This window comes from Pygocentrus nattereri, chromosome 3 (assembly GCF_015220715.1).
Source record: "Pygocentrus nattereri isolate fPygNat1 chromosome 3, fPygNat1.pri, whole genome shotgun sequence".
Lineage (NCBI taxonomy): Eukaryota > Metazoa > Chordata > Actinopteri > Characiformes > Serrasalmidae > Pygocentrus > Pygocentrus nattereri.
The window spans coordinates 48,361,648-48,379,668 of record NC_051213.1 but is presented as its reverse complement, the minus strand read 5'-3'; the positions used below and the strand labels follow the sequence as shown (position 1 = coordinate 48,379,668).

The window sequence follows — 18,021 nt, the reverse complement described above, 5'->3', positions numbered from 1 at the left end:
ATGAGATGCTAAGTCATTATTATGAGATATTACGTCATAATTCTGAGATTAAATCATTACTGTAAGATACTGACACATTTATGAGTCAAATTGAGACATTAAGTCATGATTATGAGACGATAAGTCATGATTATGAGATGCTAAGTCATTATTATGAGATATTACGTCATAATTCTGAGATTAAATCATTACTGTAAGATACTGACACATTTATGAGTCAAATTGAGACATTAAGTCATGATTATGAGACGCTAAGTCATGATTATGAGATGCTAAGTCATTATTATGAGATATTATGTCGTAACTGTGAGATTAAATCCCATTACTACAAGATATATGTCACAGTTATGAGTCATTATGAGACATTAAGTTGTAATTATTAAATGCTAAGTCATAATTTGGAGATATTAAGTCATACCTGTGAGTTTGAATGTCATTGAGACACTGAGATGCTAAGTCAGAATTATAACATGTTAATTAAGGAAAACTTTCTCGTTATTATGACTTACAAAATGGCTGTATGTTTTTCTCAAGTGGTGGGAACGGGTTTTCATAAATATTTGAATATAACACATCAAAATCTCAGAAGAGCGAAAGAAAAGTGGCAGGTTTTTCCTTCATGATCGCCTCATGGCGCCTTTTTTGTTGGGCTCGCGCGAAAATTCAAATTTTCAAAATAACGGTTTCTGGCCAACGGCTGCCTCAGCGTCCTGCTGAAGCCTGGAGGTTGGAGCCGCTTTGCGTCGTTAGAAATGGAGCTTAAAGTTCAACTACAGCACACAGGTAGGGTTTTACTTCGCTAAGATAACCTGGAAGGCTGATGTGAAATGTTCGCAGGTTTTTAAACTCGTTTCTAAACGGACTAATTTTTTTTTCCTCGCTGTTTCCGAGCTAACGTTAACGTGTGTTGCTTTCTGTTTCGCCACTATTTCTAATGCTCAGAGGTGAAATTATGAGGTAAACATCGCTAGTAAGCTCATAAATAAAACTATTTTTTTTTGTGGGACAACCTGCTTTAATTTAGTAACCCAGGGGATAACTTGGCATAATAACGTTAGCCGGCGTTTTAACCAGCTATAGTGATAAACGACTGTGAGTTTGCCGTAGTCGGCTCCGACTCTCGACTCCTGCCGAGCAGCTCCAGATTAGTGATATGATGAAAATAAAGTGTAATCCGCGTAATGAGGGTCGGAGAAATGATGTAACGTTACTGAGAAAATCATTAACTACTGTAGTCAGAGGTTTTTTTTTCAAAAGGATTCATGTCGATGTTATATTATTCCTCTTTTTAAAAACTGAAGCTTCATATTCGCAGCTTCGACTTTTCCGGTCCACCTTAAGAGGTGTAACGTTAGCAGTTGCCGTAATGGTGCGCCGGCGCCAGGATGCGACTGCCGCGCCATTTAAGGTGGACTGGAAAACTGAATGAGAAGCTGGCGAGTAAGGAGCGGATCGCAGCTTTGTCCTGTTTTCCACAACGCTCTGTGGAAAACCTTGTTTCTTTTTGGTTTTCCTTTTTCGCTCCTTGTTCCGTATTTAATAATGGGTTATTCCCAAATCGTGAAGGAAATGAAGAGCGGCGGTGCTCGCAGTGGCTGACGGTGTTTAAAGCTGCTAGCTAAATCATTAAAACAGAAAAAAACCTAAAGCTAAAAAAACACAGAGTCGACTCTTAGAGTCACTGGCCGAGAGTCGACTCCGACTCTCAGGTGAATTGGAGTGGAAGAATCGATTCCGTTGGGATCGAATCTCCACCACTAGTTGTGGATGTTGGAGCAGCTTGGCTTTGTGAAAAGTGGCGCTTAAAGTCCCAGTAAAATATGAAAAATGTTAACATGATACTATACTGCTAAGGTACACCTCTTAAGGTGGACCCGAAAAGCCGAATAAGGAGCTGCGAATATGAAACTTTAGTTTCCTAACATTACTAGTCGGGGATGTTAGAGCAGCTTGGCCTTGTGAAAAGTGGTGCTTAAACTCCCAGTAAAATATGAAAAATGTTGATATGATCAAACTGTTATATTGAATATAAAGCACAGCTTAAATGAAAAAAAAAAATGTATATGATAAAACACAAACGCTGATCAGACCTATGTGAGAACGGAGTGGGCGTGGATGATGAGTAGCCTGATTGACAGTGCTGTGTCTAACACTCCTAGCCTGCTCCGCTGCTCATACAGAACTAAAATCACATCATCATCCTGCTTTTATGTGAGCATAACTGGACAAAATAAGTCATGGACCGTTACTGGAAACAGACATGCAGGCAGAAAGATGGACAATGTTGGCGTCCGCATAAATGAATGAACGGATGACAGGCAGCTACAGACAAGTGGTCTGGGGGAATGCTTGGTTGGCTTCAGCTGGCTGAGTTACTCCGAACTGTTCTGTGTGGACAGGGCAGGGCAAGACACGTCAGCCTTGTGGTTGGTCAGGAAAATGCTTCTGGAAACGTTACCCAACATTGGGACAGTTTACACAGAGGGGAGAGGAATATGGTGAAGTACATCGCCATTTGTTGTTATTTGTAACATTATTCAAAGGGTCAACTTGGTGCATACAGCACTGTGCGAAAGTCTCAGGCACCCAAGACACATTTTCAAAATCTGTTTATTTGTGTAGTTTGTTTATTTGCTGAGAAAATATTTGAATAAACAAATTGCTGTTGTCGGATCAAAACCTCGTATCTCCAAAATGGTAGCTTTACAGGGGAAGGTGAAAACATACTTTACTTTTAATGGAAGTCAATGGAACCAGGCGTTTTTCTCAGTCATGTTAGGTCATTTCTGTTGGTGCATTCATCATGGAATTTTCATACAATATATGGGGTATTATGGGTATTTTCAAATTATGTCAAAAACTGAAATATGACAAATATGGAGATACAAGGTTTTGTTCCAACAGCAGCGATATATATATATATATATATATATATATATATATATATATATATATATAGTGATAAATAGTGATGTTCTGGATGTTGGTGTGTTTGTTTACCCATCTCCAAGCCTCTCCTCGAGGAAGCCCAGTATTATATGTAGTTAAAAAGCAGCTCCTGGTTTGACCAATCAGTGCTCAGTAAATTGAGCTCATGATGTAATTGATGATATTAGCGAGTCTCTGTTGCGGCTGTGAAGGTGTCCAGGAAAAATATGGACCCAAGAAATTCTCGTTACTTTATTGTTTTTATGTTTATTTGAATTATGAATACGACTTTATTCTAATGTATATTCTCCGCTGAGCTAAACTGTTTAAAAATTTGCTTAGACGCCTAAAACTTCCACACAGTGCTGTATTTACTGTTTGCCTGCAAGTACAAGATAAGCGTTAGAAAGAAAACACAGATTTAGGTTCCCTGGGTCTGTAAACTACAGCAATCAGGCAGGGTTAATTATGTTAAGATAACCAAGTAGACTGTAAATGAAATGTTAGCAGTTGGCTAGCCGCTTCTAAACCGCCTTTGTTTGGTTTTTTCCTCTCTTTAGCTCCTGTTAGCTAAGTTATTTCTTGCTTTTAGTTCTCGGCACTTTCTAATTCTTAAATGTGAAATCATGTAGTCAATTTAGCTTATAAGCTCATAATATCTAGTTTGTGTCGGGCAGCCTGCTTTAATTTAATAACCTAAATGCTAACATAGGATAATAATATTAGACTCCCTTTTTTTAACTCGCTGTAGGCTGGCGCAACCGTCAACTGATCACCATTAGAACGTCTGTTTCATGCTCGAATGGTTCTTTGCATGGTGAAATGGTTCTTAAGACTGATGGAGAATGTATTGTGTGGGGTTCTGTGTAGAATCTGTTTGAAAGTGGTCCTGGGGCTCTGCTATTGTTTCAATGTCAAGCTTGTAACAATAGAAGAACCCTTCTTGGTGCTATATAGGACCATTTTCAAAAGGTTTCCATATAGAACCATATACCAGACGTTATTAATTAACCTGCAGAACCATTTCACTGTGCGGAGAACCATCCCTTTCACTAAGGAACCCTTGAAGAACCCATTTTTAAGGGTGTTGGACTGCGGTTTAGGCTTAACGTTGCTTTTCTAGGTTCCAGCAAGTTGTTTGGATGCAAACAAATTTCAGTAGCATAAAAAATAGCAGCGCAGGCGGGAATACATTTGAAAACATTTTATTATTCAATAACAGCCGAAGGAAACTGGTGACGTTAGGGAAAACGGGCACACCGTTGGTTGCTGATGAGTCTTCTGTATGAGGTGTTTTCTCTTCAGTGAACATGTTAGTTTCTCAGACAAATATACTTTAACCAGTTCTGGCCCGAGCTAACAAATGGCCACCATTTAGAGGTTATTATGACTCACGTGTTATAGATTCTGTAGCATGACTGGCCCTGTTTCACTGTATCATTAGCTTGCATTTGTTAGCTTGCACATTCTCTGTCCTCCCTTAAAGGAGAATTCAACTGATTTTTCTGAATTTCTGTATAATTCAGTGCGTGATGTAAATAGTGATTCAGAGTGGGTTTGGTGTGGAAAGATTGATTGTGGAGACTCAGATCTCTTTACATTGGTGGTGATGGGAACCAGGGGTCGCCATGACTACCACACAAATATAGACATTTTATTTACCATCCAGAACCACCAGAGAACCTACATGAGTCTTCTGAGTTTTATAGGGAATGTTGATGATGGTGAAATAGAGCAAAATCTGAAGCAGTTTGTTTTCTTTGGGGACTGTTTTGCCTCCTATCATTCCACCATTAAAATAAATGGATTAAAATATCAAAAGACCAAAAACTGCTACACATCAATGTCTCAGGCATCAGGCAGTGAATTCATAACCATTTCATGTCATCATTTTCTGTGTGGATGGATTCCCGGCCACGGACAGCTGTAACATCACCAGGGATTAAACTTGCGATCCCCTGATGAGATGTTAGATGTTTGCGCCACGCAAGAACCCCCTTCAGGGGTTCTTTAGTAAAGACAATGGTTCTATTTAGAACCATGAGTTCTATTAAAAAATAATTGTTTGTTTAAATGGTCCTTTGTCTGGTGAAATTGAGTTTCAGATTGATGGAGAACGTGTTGTATATGATTCTGTACAGCACCAAAAAGGGTTCTTCAGTTGTTACAAGCTTGATGTCATAACAGTAGAAGAACCCTTTTTGATGCTGTGTAGGGCCATATGAAACACATTGTCTATCAAACTGAAGAACAATTACACCATGTAAGAAACACACAAGAGGTTCTAGATAGAACTCACGGTTCTAAATTGGACCATTGAATTTACTAAGCAACCCTTGAAGAACCATCTTAACTGTGCACTTCCCCAGATAAAACTTCATGCAGCTTCTGAGGCAGCCGACAAAACCCACAGCCTGTATGTATACAAGTAATCTCCCACACTCACCCGCTTATAACATGTTAGTTATACACCACACGCTTTAGCCTTTAGTAGTTTATAACCGTCATGTTATAGCGCTCTGCTTTTGCACATGCGCGCGGTGTGCTTCCCTGATGCCCCTGTTCCTGTTTGCGGCGAACAGATCCACGTCCCGGTCCGGTAGCGCTCACGTGCAGGTGGATGGACACATAGACGCGTGCTTGCGTTCCGTCTTCGCTTTTTTTTTTTTTTGGAAGAGGCGGAAACGGCGATGCGCAGAGACTGGGAGGAGTAATGATGCTGAGGGTGGGGGCGTGCAGTAGAGGGGCTGAGGGGCTTCTAGTAAATATTTATATTGCATTATGATCGGCGAAGGAGAAAGGAGGAGGTGAGGAAGAAGAGGAGGAAGAATGATGGAGGGAGGGAGGGAGGGAGAGAGAGAGAGAGAGAGAGAGAGAGAGAGAGAGAGGCAGCCTTTTATTAATATGATTCCACACCGCTAAGTTTAGCATTCAACACGTGTCGCTTGTGATGGAGAGAGGGAGGGAGGGAGGGAGGAGAGAGAGAGAGAGAAAGAGAGAGAGAGGTTGACGGTTGCTAGGTGACCGGGTGCATATACTGAATTTTAACAAAAGAACAGGGAGAGAGAGAGAGAGAGAGAGGAGGAGAGAGGAGGGAGAGGGAGAGGGGGAGAGAGAGAGAGAGAGAGAGAGAGAGAGAGGTAGAGAGTAAGTGAGCTGGCGAAAATTGAATCCATGTAGAATAAAGCTCTCGCGCATTCTGTTCCCGGGTTGCAGGCGTGTACGGCTGGAGCTGGAGGAGGCAGCGCGGAGGATGGAGGGCCGCGAGGAGAGCGAGGGGAGAAGAGGAGCCTGAAACGCACGCAGTGAGTAACGGATGGCGCGCTGCGCTTTCTGCTTTCTGCTCGGAGCACCGCGGGGACGGGGCGAGAGAGGTATACAGGGAAAGGAGAGAGAGCGAGAGAGAGAGAGAGAGAGTATGGGGGGGAAACGGGCTTTGACCCTTCTGTCATTGCTGTGCGCTCGTGCGTGTGCCATAAGGACTATGACACTGACACACACGCACACACACACAGACACACTTGGACTTTTCTTGCACACACACACTCTCCATCTCTCCACACACACACACTCACACACACACTTCAGTGCAAACACACTCTCAATCTCTACATACATATACTGACTCTCAATCTCTCCACATAACACACTTCTTTGCAAACACACACTCTCAATCTCTACACACACTCTCAGTCTCTCCACACATACACACGCACTCTCTTTCTCTAAACACACACGGTAAAGCACCGGTGTCTGTGAGCTCAATTAGTGAATTTGTAGCCTGCAAGCCTGAAAGCCCGAGTCTGAATGCGAAACTGTATTTAACACTCTGCCTGCGTGTCCTTTGGCGGTGGCGCGCTGTCATTCAGCCGCGAGAGCTGCAGATCCCTCCGTTCCCGCGGCTGCCAGAGCTTTCCCACTGTGGGCTACAGCAGCCTGAGCTGTGTTGTTCCAGCCTGAACAGCAGCAACAGAGCGATTTTTAATTTTTCACTCCTCGCGCTTGGCCGCAAACCTAAGACCCAGCCTGGTTTTTTAAAAAAAAAACGTAACAGGCTACACGATTTGCGTTTGAATAGTGGACGAAGATGAAATCACATTCATTGCGAGAGCTCATTATGTTTATGCTGATGAGCCCCCAGTGTTTTTTTTTTTTCTTTTTTTCTTTCGATCATGTGGACAGACCAAAATTGTGAGGCCTCTTGGATTCATCTTCTGTAATAACTTTGCGCGTCTCTGCTGCCAACTTATTAAAGCATGGTGGTGATGGATGCTCAGGTCCTGTGGGCTGGGGGGGGCATTTCTCTAAAACAAACACGCTGCAGCCTCAGTGCAGGCCTGAGCCACCCTAACGCAGCAGCACACTGTTCTGTCCCTAGGGTCCAGGGCCCAGGGTGCATGTAGGGTACAGTCTTCTTGGGCAGACAAAGTCGATTAGTCATGACCTGTATTAATTATTTAGAAACAAAAGTGCTCTGTAATGTTCATATAATCCACTTGGTTTGGCAGATTGCTGTGCACTGCAGGAAGTGTAGAGGGCAAAACGACTTTTGTCGTTTCATTTGAAAAGCATTTGATAATGCTGTGTGATCCACAAAGTCATTACAGGAAGTGTACGGGGTTATTTCATTTAAAATGTCTTTAGTGGTCTATAATGTTCATATGATCCACACAGTCGCTCTGACAGACTGTAATACACTACAGGAAGCGTAGGGGGCGATACGGCTTCTACTGTTTCATTTAAAAAGCTCTATAATGTTCATATGATCCACACAGTCGCTCTGACAGACTGTAATACACTACAGGAAGCGTAGGGGGCGATACGGCTTCTACTGTTTCATTTAAAAAGCTCTATAATGTTCATATGATCCACACAGTCACTCTGACAGACTGTAATACACTACAGGAAGCGTAGGGGGCGATACGGCTTCTACTGTTTCATTTAAAAAGCTCTATAATGTTCATATGATCCACACAGTCGCTCTGACAGACTGTAATACACTACAGGAAGCGTAGGGGGCGATATGGCTTCTACTGTTTCATTTAAAAAGCTCTATAATGTTCATATGATCCACACAGTCGCTCTGACAGACTGTAATACACTACAGGAAGCGTAGGGGGCGATACGGCTTCTACTGTTTCATTTAAAAAGCTCTATAATGTTCATATGATCCACACAGTCGCTCTGACAGACTGTAATACACTACAGGAAGCGTAGGGGGCGATATGGCTTCTACTGTTTCATTTAAAAAGCTCTATAATGTTCATATGATCCACACAGTCGCTCTGACAGACTGTAATACACTACAGGAAGCGTAGGGGGCGATACGGCTTCTACTGTTTCATTTAAAAAGCTCTATAATGTTCATATGATCCACACAGTCGCTCTGACAGACTGTAATACTCTACAGGAAGCGTAGGGGGCGATACGGCTTCTACTGTATCATTTAAAAAGCTCTATAATGTTCATATGATCCACACAGTCGCTCTGACAGACTGTAATACACTACAGGAAGCGTAGGGGGCGATACGGCTTCTACTGTTTCATTTAAAAAGCTCTATAATGTTCAGATGATCCACACAGTCGCTCTGACAGACTGTAATACACTACAGGAAGCGTAGGGGGCGATACGGCTTCTACTGTTTCATTTAAAAAGCTCTATAATGTTCATATGATCCACACAGTCGCTCTGACAGACTGTAATACACTACAGGAAGTGTAGGGGGCGATACGGCTTCTGCTGTTTCATTTAAAAAGCTCTATAATGTTCATACGATCCACACAGTCATTCTGACAGACTAATACACTGCAAGAAGTGTAGGAGGCAATATGGCTTCTACTGTTTCATTGAAAAGCTCTCTATAGTGCTCTATTCATATGACAGTCATTACAGAAAGTGGTTGATATGGCTTGTACTGTTTCATTTAAAAAGCGTTCTGTAATGCTCTATAATGTTAAAATGATTCGTGTGGTCACTTTGACACATTGCTATACTCTACAGAAAGTGTAAGGGGTGATTTCACCGCACCGTAAAAGAAGGAATCACTTGCTAAGGGGATGGATCTTTGAATAATGGTGACACTATGAAGTGATGGTAATTGGTAGAAGATGTTATGATTCAATTAGATGGATAATAGTCAGTAGATCAGTTCATAATAGAAATAATCGCAAGTTGCGTTACACCCATCCTGTCCTCAGTGTACAAGCATATGATGGGTTACGTAGTAGGCCACATCTCAGTGCATGATATTCTAATTCCATTAATTGACATTGGTGTGTTTTAAATTGTTTAAATGTAAAAGGCCTGTGTTGTTTGCACATCTTGGCAATGTTCATATGAAATCTGTATTTCTTTAATGCAACAAATGCTTGTCATGCAACACATGCACACATATCAACGGGCACCACTGCAGCGCTGTAATGCGTACTCTGCTGCTAATGTCTTGCCATCAGTGTCAATACAGCAGCTTTCCGCCGGTCTCTCTTAAAGATGTTTTCCAGGCATAGCTGTAACGCGGGAAGACGGGAGGGAATGTATGAAGAAATGAGCCGGCGAGAGTGAGAAGAGGTGTATAGAATGGAGAGAGGTAGGAGATGAGTACACACAGAATGAAGAAGCTGTGGCAGCGGTGCGGAGAAAGGTGTTGATGGAGGGTTATCTGGAGGAAGGTGAGAAGAGTGGAATGGAGTGAATAGCAGGAGGGCGAGGGAAAGAAATCAACAGTGGAGCAACAGAGCGATGGAGAGGGGAGTGTAAAGGGAGGAAGCACGGGCGAGGGGGGCAGCTGGAACTGCATATCTGAGCTCTTCAACATGGTTGGAGGGTTCCAGCCAGCAGATGAGAGGAGCTAGAATCAACGTTTGCGTTTGTCCTTTCCTTTACTTTCTCCCTTCAGTCTTTCCTCTCATCCCTTGCTCTCACTCCCTTCCACCTCTTCCTCCCTCAGGCACGCTCACCCAGGAGTCGTCGTCCCTTTACATCTGTCTCTTTCGCTCCTGTCCTTACAGCACCAGTGCCAGTCTCTCCTTCTTTTACTGAGCTCTGTCTCGCTCTCTTTTCCTCTCCGTGTTTGAATAGTTGGCCTGCTGGTTCCAGCACACCCCAAACCGAATTGGCCTCCCTCTCCACTTCCCCTCCTTCAGTATCCCCCTGTTCGCTTAAATGTGACTAATTAAGGTAAAGCTCGTTAACACCGAACATCAATTAGTCTTTAACGAGATCAGAGACTGGTGTTTGAAAGAGATTACAGCGCTCGCGTCTGTGCTGGCTCCCGCATGCTTCTGGCTGGGCCTGTATTGATAAACGCCTTTAGCCCCACAACGCAGTCTAGGGGGTCAGAGGAAGCAGTGTTAAACGCATAGGAACACACACGGCCTCAAGCACACGTGCATACTGGCACTGTTTTCTGGCACGGCACAGTATAGCAAGGGAGAGAGAGGCAGAGAGCGAGAGAGTTAGAGTATGGTCTCTCTTGACGAAGATGAATAGGCTCTGAAAATGGAAACATAAGTGTTAATTTAAAAAGGAGCCGGAAATGTTAGCTTTGAGGACGGGGGGGGAAGCTGTGGCACTTGATGGCATCCTGTTCTCCTCAGCCACGAGTTCCTACAGGAAGCATCCTGCTCCCTCTCCCCCATCTCCACGGTTACCGTAACCACGGATATTTCTGTCTGCTTACAACTGCCATCCTGTACAGTTACCAGGGAAATCCCTGCGAGAGTTTTCAGTGCCAGCTAAAAAAGAAAAAAAGGACTCACCTGATGCCTCCGTTCTGTTGGGGTTCGTTCAAAGCCCGGCACCTTCCTAACAGTCCGTCTACAGCCGAAGGGCCATTACGCACGCAAAGAACTGCGGCGTGATTCAAAGTGTGTGAGAGTTGACCCCTGTCTGATTAGACAGATGTTATGAGTCTGGCTTCATATGAATTACAGGGGGCGTCCGCTACATTTCCCTGATAATAATGGCTGAGCCTGAAGGGACGATTTTTTATTTTGTATTTATGGATTTGCTTGATTGTAGTGACAGATTTAACTCAAAAAAATAAAACAGTAGCAGGAAGTGGTCATAGCAGGTGGTGTCATTGATCAGCTTTCACGAGAACATACGAAAAAGCTATTTTGAAATATCTATATTAACCAATGGTCTATATAACTTTATAATAGTGATAGTTTTAATACATCTGTTAGCTGTTACTTCATAATCAGGAGCTAATGAAGAATTTAGAGCTGTTCATCATTAATTCATATGTAACTTTACACTGTAAGCATTACTTGAATTAGTCTGCAAATGATGTATGTTATTTTCGCGTCCACTAACCCAAAGCAATGTCACAGTGTCCTGTTCCTTGCTCCGCCCTCTCCTGTCTCCTCCCATGTGTTCTTATCATTAACGTTCCCACCTGTGTGTGGTTTGTTACCCCTCCTTTCCCAGCTGTTTCTGTTCTTGTCTTTGGTATAAGCAGCTCTAATGTTTCAGTTTGCCTTTGTCTGGCATCATTTGCTTCATATTTTTTGGCAGTGGTTGTTTTTTAAGCCTTGAGTTTAATATAGGCGTCAAGGCAGGATGGATAGGAGTGTTTGTTGTGGTTGTTTAAGAGCTAATAACTCCTATTATAGTGTATCGGAATGTTCATTAAGGTTGTTTATGGACAGAAATGTCCTTTTCTAGAGTAAAGAAAATGGCAGCTAGACGTTTGTATAATTCTGAAGTAAATTATTTTAGTTTAGATTACATCCATCCATCCATTTTCTAAGCTGCTTCTCCCTCAGGGTCGTGGGGGGGGCGGTGCTGGAGCCTGTCCCAGCGGTCATCGGGCGGAAGTCATTACATGCTGCAAAAAATGTTTCAGATAGTTTATGCATATCTTTTGCATAATTTGTAAAACATGAAAAAGACAGTCACTGCTGTTTGCCAAATTATTTGGAGGCCTGAAGATTTCTGCATTTTTGTGGTTTACAAAAGACGCAGTGCATTAGCAGCACTGGTGTAGCTGCTAGGTTGTGGTTGTGCATTTGTTCTCCTAGACTGTAGTCCATCTGTTTCTCTGATGCTCTGTTACCCTGTTCTTCAATGGTCAGGACCCCCATGGACCCCCACAGAGCAGGCATTATTTGGGCAGTGGGTCATTCTAAGCACTGCTGTGACATTGACGTGGTGTGTTAGCATGTCTTGCGCAGGTGTGAGTTGATCAGACACAACGGTGCTGCTGGAGGTTTTAAACACCTCAGTGTCGCTGCTGGACTGAGAATAGTCCACCAACCAAAAATATCCAGCCAAGCAGCGTCCTGTGGGCAGCGTCCTGTGGGCAGCGTCCTGTGACCACTGATAATAGACTAGAGGATGACCAACACAAACTGTGCAGCAGCAGATGAGCTGTCGTTTCTGACTTTACATATACAAGGTGGACCGGCAAGGTAGGAGTGTCTAATAGTGTGGACAGTAAGTGGACAACATGTTTTCCAACATAGACGCATTTGTGTTCACTGGGCTTACATTAGGCTACATAGTTACAAGCACTTACTCACTATTAGCTGAAGCAGAAAGTGGGTTGGAATTTGGCTGCTATCCTTTGTGCATCACTGTCATGCTGCTGTGAAATGCTGCCTCCGCTTTGTACACTGTGCTGCACCACCTGTGACTTTTGTAGATCTCGCTTCTTTGATTTTATCTCCCATTGCTGCACAAATGATTTCTTCTTATGATGCAATAAAATGACAGAAGCAATATGGCCCCCGTGTGTGTAGAGTGTATAGAAATCTGTTGGAATTATTTTTTGTCCTTTTTTTTTCAGTAAATAACGCATTTTTTTTAACGATGAACGTTGTCAACTAAATGCTGCAACCCTAGATAAAGGTAAATAAAAGAAGACATTTTCTAAGTGAATGCTTTGTCTGCAGGGAATTAGGCATTTTTCTCTTTATTTGCTGAGTTTAACACATAAAATGTAAACTATTGAATGTGGCCTTATGTTTGCACAGGCCACATTTTATGTTTTATATTATATTATCTTTGTTTCCCAGATTAAAAAAACACCGTGTTCGCTGTAGAGGATGTGTTAACTGATTTTTATGTAGAAAATCAACAAATCGGGTGCCAAAACTTTTGCACACAAGTGTATGCATGGGAAATGTGTTCTGTGAGAAAGACACAGGAAAAATGATTAGAACTGTGAACCGTTTCTGCTTCACAGATGGATAGTAATGTATTTGCAGAAGCGAGTACTTGATTAACAATTCCTCAATTGTTCTAAATTGATTATTCAGAAGAGGGAACAATGTTTCATTTTAAACCCTGAATAGTGTGTGTGTGTGTGTGTGTGTGTGTGTGTGTGTGTGTGTGTGCGCTGTATATAAACTGGCTGGATTATGTGATCACGCTGCCGGGTTGGTAATCTGATATTACTGTGTTGACGCAGCCAGGCGTCTCTGTATGTGCTCATGAATTTTTGCGAGCTCAGATGTGCTACTAGGAGTTGGTCTCTCATGCATATAATGTATGTGTAAGTGCTAGTAGGTCAAGCATTTCCTATTGCAGATCGTACAAGAGCGTTTAGAGTTGATTGCGAAGATGCACTCCGGGCAGGCGAGCATACACTGGTCAGGTCAGGAGGCCGCCTGGTTTTCTGGTAGATGCACTGCCTCAAGGGCAGAGAGAATCTTCAGTAAAGGATTGAAGCTGCAGTGAGGGATTTGTAAAACCAGCTTTGTTTGCATCAAATTTACAGCTTTCCTATCGATCCCAGACCATTACTCTGTTCTAAAGCCTTATTTTCCAAACCCAAGTGTTTCTATGCGTTGTGCGGCTTTAATTCCACTGTCGACAAAAAAAACATTTTGTGTGCTATTGACAGATGGCTCTTGCGCTCAGAGTTCTGTTTGAGTTCTACAATTTTCACGCCTCTCTATCCCCTCATTCTGCCTTAGACAACTGAGTGACGAGGCTGTCAATTTGTTGCTGTGAAATCCCTGATTGTGGCTCTAATGATAATCATGCATTTTTAAATAGGCGTTTAACATTTGCTGCTGAACTAGCTGGAAAAAGGGACACTGTGTGGATGGAACGTTCTGCGCTGTTATTCATAGAAAGTGCTGCTTTCCTTTATATGTACATAGAGGCCTTGATGCCTTTTTTTTTTTACAACCTCCGCCTTTGATGTGATAGTTATGGCATGTCCTTGACAATGTCACTTACATAGGCTAATGCATATAATACCATATCACATCCATTTCTGACTCTCCACGGAATACACATGTCAGGTGTTCATGTCATGGCGCATAAAGCCCAATTGTTTGAAAGAATGAATGACACAGTAAGGTCGTCAGTCACCTGCGTGGCAGAATGTTAATTACGGTTTGTCAGAAACGTGTGTGTCACACCAAAGGTCCCCGTGACGCTTTTCTTGTTGCGGTAATGACGCCGCCACACGGCGATTGACCTTTAATAATGACCATGTCCAAGAAAGTGTCGCAGTGTTTCTTTTGAGCACAACCAAAGTTTGTGGCTATTGATTCTAGAGGGCTAAAAGTTCTGATGGTGATAATGTCCGATAACCAATAATGCTGGTCAGGCTGATTTTACTTGTATATTTTAGATTTGATTTTATTTTATATTTCAATGTAACACTTTATTATTTGTTATTTATCACCTCCAAATGATCACACTTTTCAAACAAAATGAAATAAGAGAAACTCAGTTTTAATGTGTGATAATATATTGTAACCCAGCGCACTGAAGATGGTTTGGAGGCATTTTATTGGCTAACATTTAGGGGTGGGTGATATGATGATAAGTGATCGTTATTGTGATAAATTAGGTCACTAAGCGCTTTTCTGAGCATATCCTAGATGTCATCAGTGCTTAAAATCACTTCCTAACTACATGTTTTGTTGCAGACTGAGCATAATTAGTCATGTTTAATTGGATGTAGTGCAGTGCTTCCTCTCGGCCTTCTTTAATAAGGACCTGTAAAGCACGTTTTCCTGAGTCTGACGTCATTTTAAAGCAATTAAAAACACAAGCACTGCTCACTGCTGCTCATCTCACTCTGACTGGACTCACACGATGCTGGTTGTCATGGTAACGTCTGCATAAGAGGTTCTCTACGCATGCACCTAATTTGAATGTTGAGTAGAGTGAGATATAAGCACCTCACGCAGGAATGTTTTCAATACAAACATTTTCCTCAAAAAACTTTGTGTAAAAATAGCCATGGAATGAAAACAGGTTACTGTTCCAACTTATTAATGCTCAGAAAAACGAAGTATTGTATTGTGAAAATATCTTGAAGCATCGTGATACAATATTTTGCCACATCACTCACCCCTACTTACCATGTTTTGTGTTCAGAATCACCAGTTTAGCCAAGTAATGCCAAGGCTGATATGCCAAGAGCAGTGCTGATACTTAATAAAAAAGGGAAATTCTTTGTGATTTCTAAAGTGAAACCAGTTAAAGTAAATAGACTGCCAAATAAACTGTCTGTTTAGGGAAGAAACTTCAAATGATCAGCCACTGTAGAGAGTTCACTGACTGTCTATGCCTGAATGAGTGAGAAGCAAAAGCAGAGACTCTGTGTTCTGTTTAAAACCACCAGGTAATATTGTCAGGTTAGGATTGGTTCACAGTTAGAAACATACACTACATGAGGTAAAATCCTAACAATTGTACATCCGTTTTTTGTAGAATTTCTTGCCTTTTTTCATGAATACAGCTGGAAGATAAGGTAGAAAGAGGGTATCACTCAAATAACGAGTTCCAGCCATGAAAAAACACTTAAAACCCCAAACGATGTTATTATGTGATATAAATAAAGCTGAGCTGCACTGGACCTGTTTGGGCTTTTATGCACTCACATGTGTGACAAATGCAGATATCACTGCCAGAGCTGGAGCAACATTTCACCACAAACTGGCAGCAAGTGACTCTTTGCCTGATTTCAGTCGGCATTTCTGCCATCTCTGCAGTCTGCTGAACATGCGGCATGCATTCACGCCTCCTCGCCTTCTTTCTCTCTCGTAGCTCTCACTGGTTCTTGCTTGAATCACTCATTCAGTTACATCACTGACCATATCGTAGCACAGTATGCTTGAACATTCTGAGTCACAAAAATCGAACGTTTGAATATATCAGAACAGAGCTTGACCTGAATATTAAAGATGGGCTCCCTTCCCTTCTGACACTGCCAAATCATTCAGGCCTTCAGTTGCTTCTGATTGTGCTCCCGCAATTTTATAGGAAGGAGCAAACCCAGTGACACAGCTGTTTAAGCTTTGGCCATATCATTTGGAGATTGCGAGTTTCAATCTTGGCGATACAGCAACTATTAATGGTGAATTACTGGTAATATTATTGGCCAATACACAGGGACGTGGGAAGGCGCTTTAAGCTGGAGGTCCTCAAATCGTCAGCATCATGTACATGACGTGTACACTGACATCATTACAAACTCCTTGCCTTTTTTTCCATTTGAAATTTTTTGGTAATTTACATGAACCAAAAATGCGTCATACAGCACTATAACGAGCTGAGCGATGACTGTATGTGTGTAACTGACACGCCAGCTCGCTAGCGCACATCCTCTCTCTGTTCTCTCATTCTTTACGCAAAATGAGCTGAGCAGCAACCAATCCGATTGGTGGTATGTGGCACAGCAGCAGTTTATGTCACGCCCACAGTCTCACGGTGAGAATTAACACTAGAAGTCTCACTGACTGGGAAACAGCGGCAGCGGTTGATAAAATATTAGTATTACGTCAGATGATTCATTTTAAAGTTTACAAACAGTATTTGGCTGCTTTGGGGTTTAGTGCTGGCTTCTGTCTGTGCACACACTTTCTCTCTTGGCATCTCAGTCTGTGTGTGTTTTAGCGCTGCCCCCAAACCGACCAGTTGTTTTCGAGGGAAGCGAGTCAGGTGTAACGAAAATACAGTCTCAACCACTTAATTGGCCAAAAAGTTTTACTATATGCTTCTATAATCTAAGAATAACTCAGCTATTTTGCATTGTAGTACCTGTAGTTACAGTCAAGTAAACCGTAGTGTGTCATACGCCTGGGAAGTTTAAATGGTGCATGGGTACTGCAGATTTTGAAACTTCATAAATAAAAATAGAAGAACACAAACTCCTCTCTAAAACAAGCACACACGGGTTCTTGCTACACTAAATTAGTTTTATTATTTTTATTTTATAAGTTCAGATGCATTGTTATTATTGTTTTTGGCAGATGCAATCCTGAAATCTGGAAATGCTGCAGCCCCCTCAGCACCCCCACTTTCCATTTTCGATATTATCTGCCAGCCGATTTATCAGTCGAGCCCTCCTGCGGTCAGGAGTACATGACGGAGAGCCTTCATTTTTCAGTAGGGTGGCCTGCATAAAAATTTAAATACTGTGTTTTGTGAGTCCGTTCAGAATCTTTTAAGAGAGAATCTTGATGCATCTAAGAATCAGTCATTGTTCCCAGCACTAGTGTGTGTGATTGTGTGTATTCCTGCTCTACTCTGCACCGGAGTGGACAGATGCGTATGTGTCACTTAACATATGCACGGTTTAAATACGGCCCTCGAGTACATTTTATGGTACCATTTTGGTGTGCATCTGCTCAGGCATACATGCGCATGTGCATGCAGGTCTGCATTTTTATGTGAATACATCTGTGTCTGATATCACATGTTAATGTGAGCAGCCATGTGTCTGCTCGCAGGGCTCAGCGTAAGAGTGTGTGCATGCCCAAGAAGCTGACAGCTGTGAGTGTGTCGGTGTCCATGAAGAGTGTGTTGATGTGCACAGTGTGAATCCAGCCTCTTTCTTGGCACCCGGCGTGTGTGAGGACATGCCAGATGTTGTGTGAAAGCATTAGTGTGTGTGTGTTGCTGTTGTGTGAGTGTGTATGTGTGTGGATTTTGAGAAGGTTTATCGTATCTGAGAAGGTCAGCACAGATGGCATTCAAACTGCAGACGGATCTGGTTTATGTGTGAGATTTTCGGGATCTCCCCCAGGTTCTCATTCGTTGTGACGCGTAAGCGGTAGGGTCAGCACTTGAGTGCTTGGTTAAACATTTGAGGTGCCAGTATTAAAATACTGAAATCACTG

General features: G+C 42.4%; 1 protein-coding gene and 1 pseudogene across 1 annotated transcript in view; one reads left to right on the top strand and one right to left on the bottom strand.

The window, feature by feature from the left end:
• LOC119263098 overlaps nucleotides 1–2,465 on the bottom strand; it is a 6,597-nt pseudogene extending 4,132 nt beyond the window's left edge.
• A 3,592-nt stretch (nucleotides 2,466–6,057) lies between these two features.
• Nucleotides 6,058–18,021, top strand: part of LOC108437450 (glutamate receptor ionotropic, NMDA 2D) — a 113,132-nt gene continuing 101,168 nt past the window's right edge. The window contains exon 1 of the mRNA XM_037537187.1: nucleotides 6,058–6,233. The gene's annotated coding sequence lies outside the window, so the exon portion shown is untranslated. The remainder of the gene's footprint in view (nucleotides 6,234–18,021) is intronic.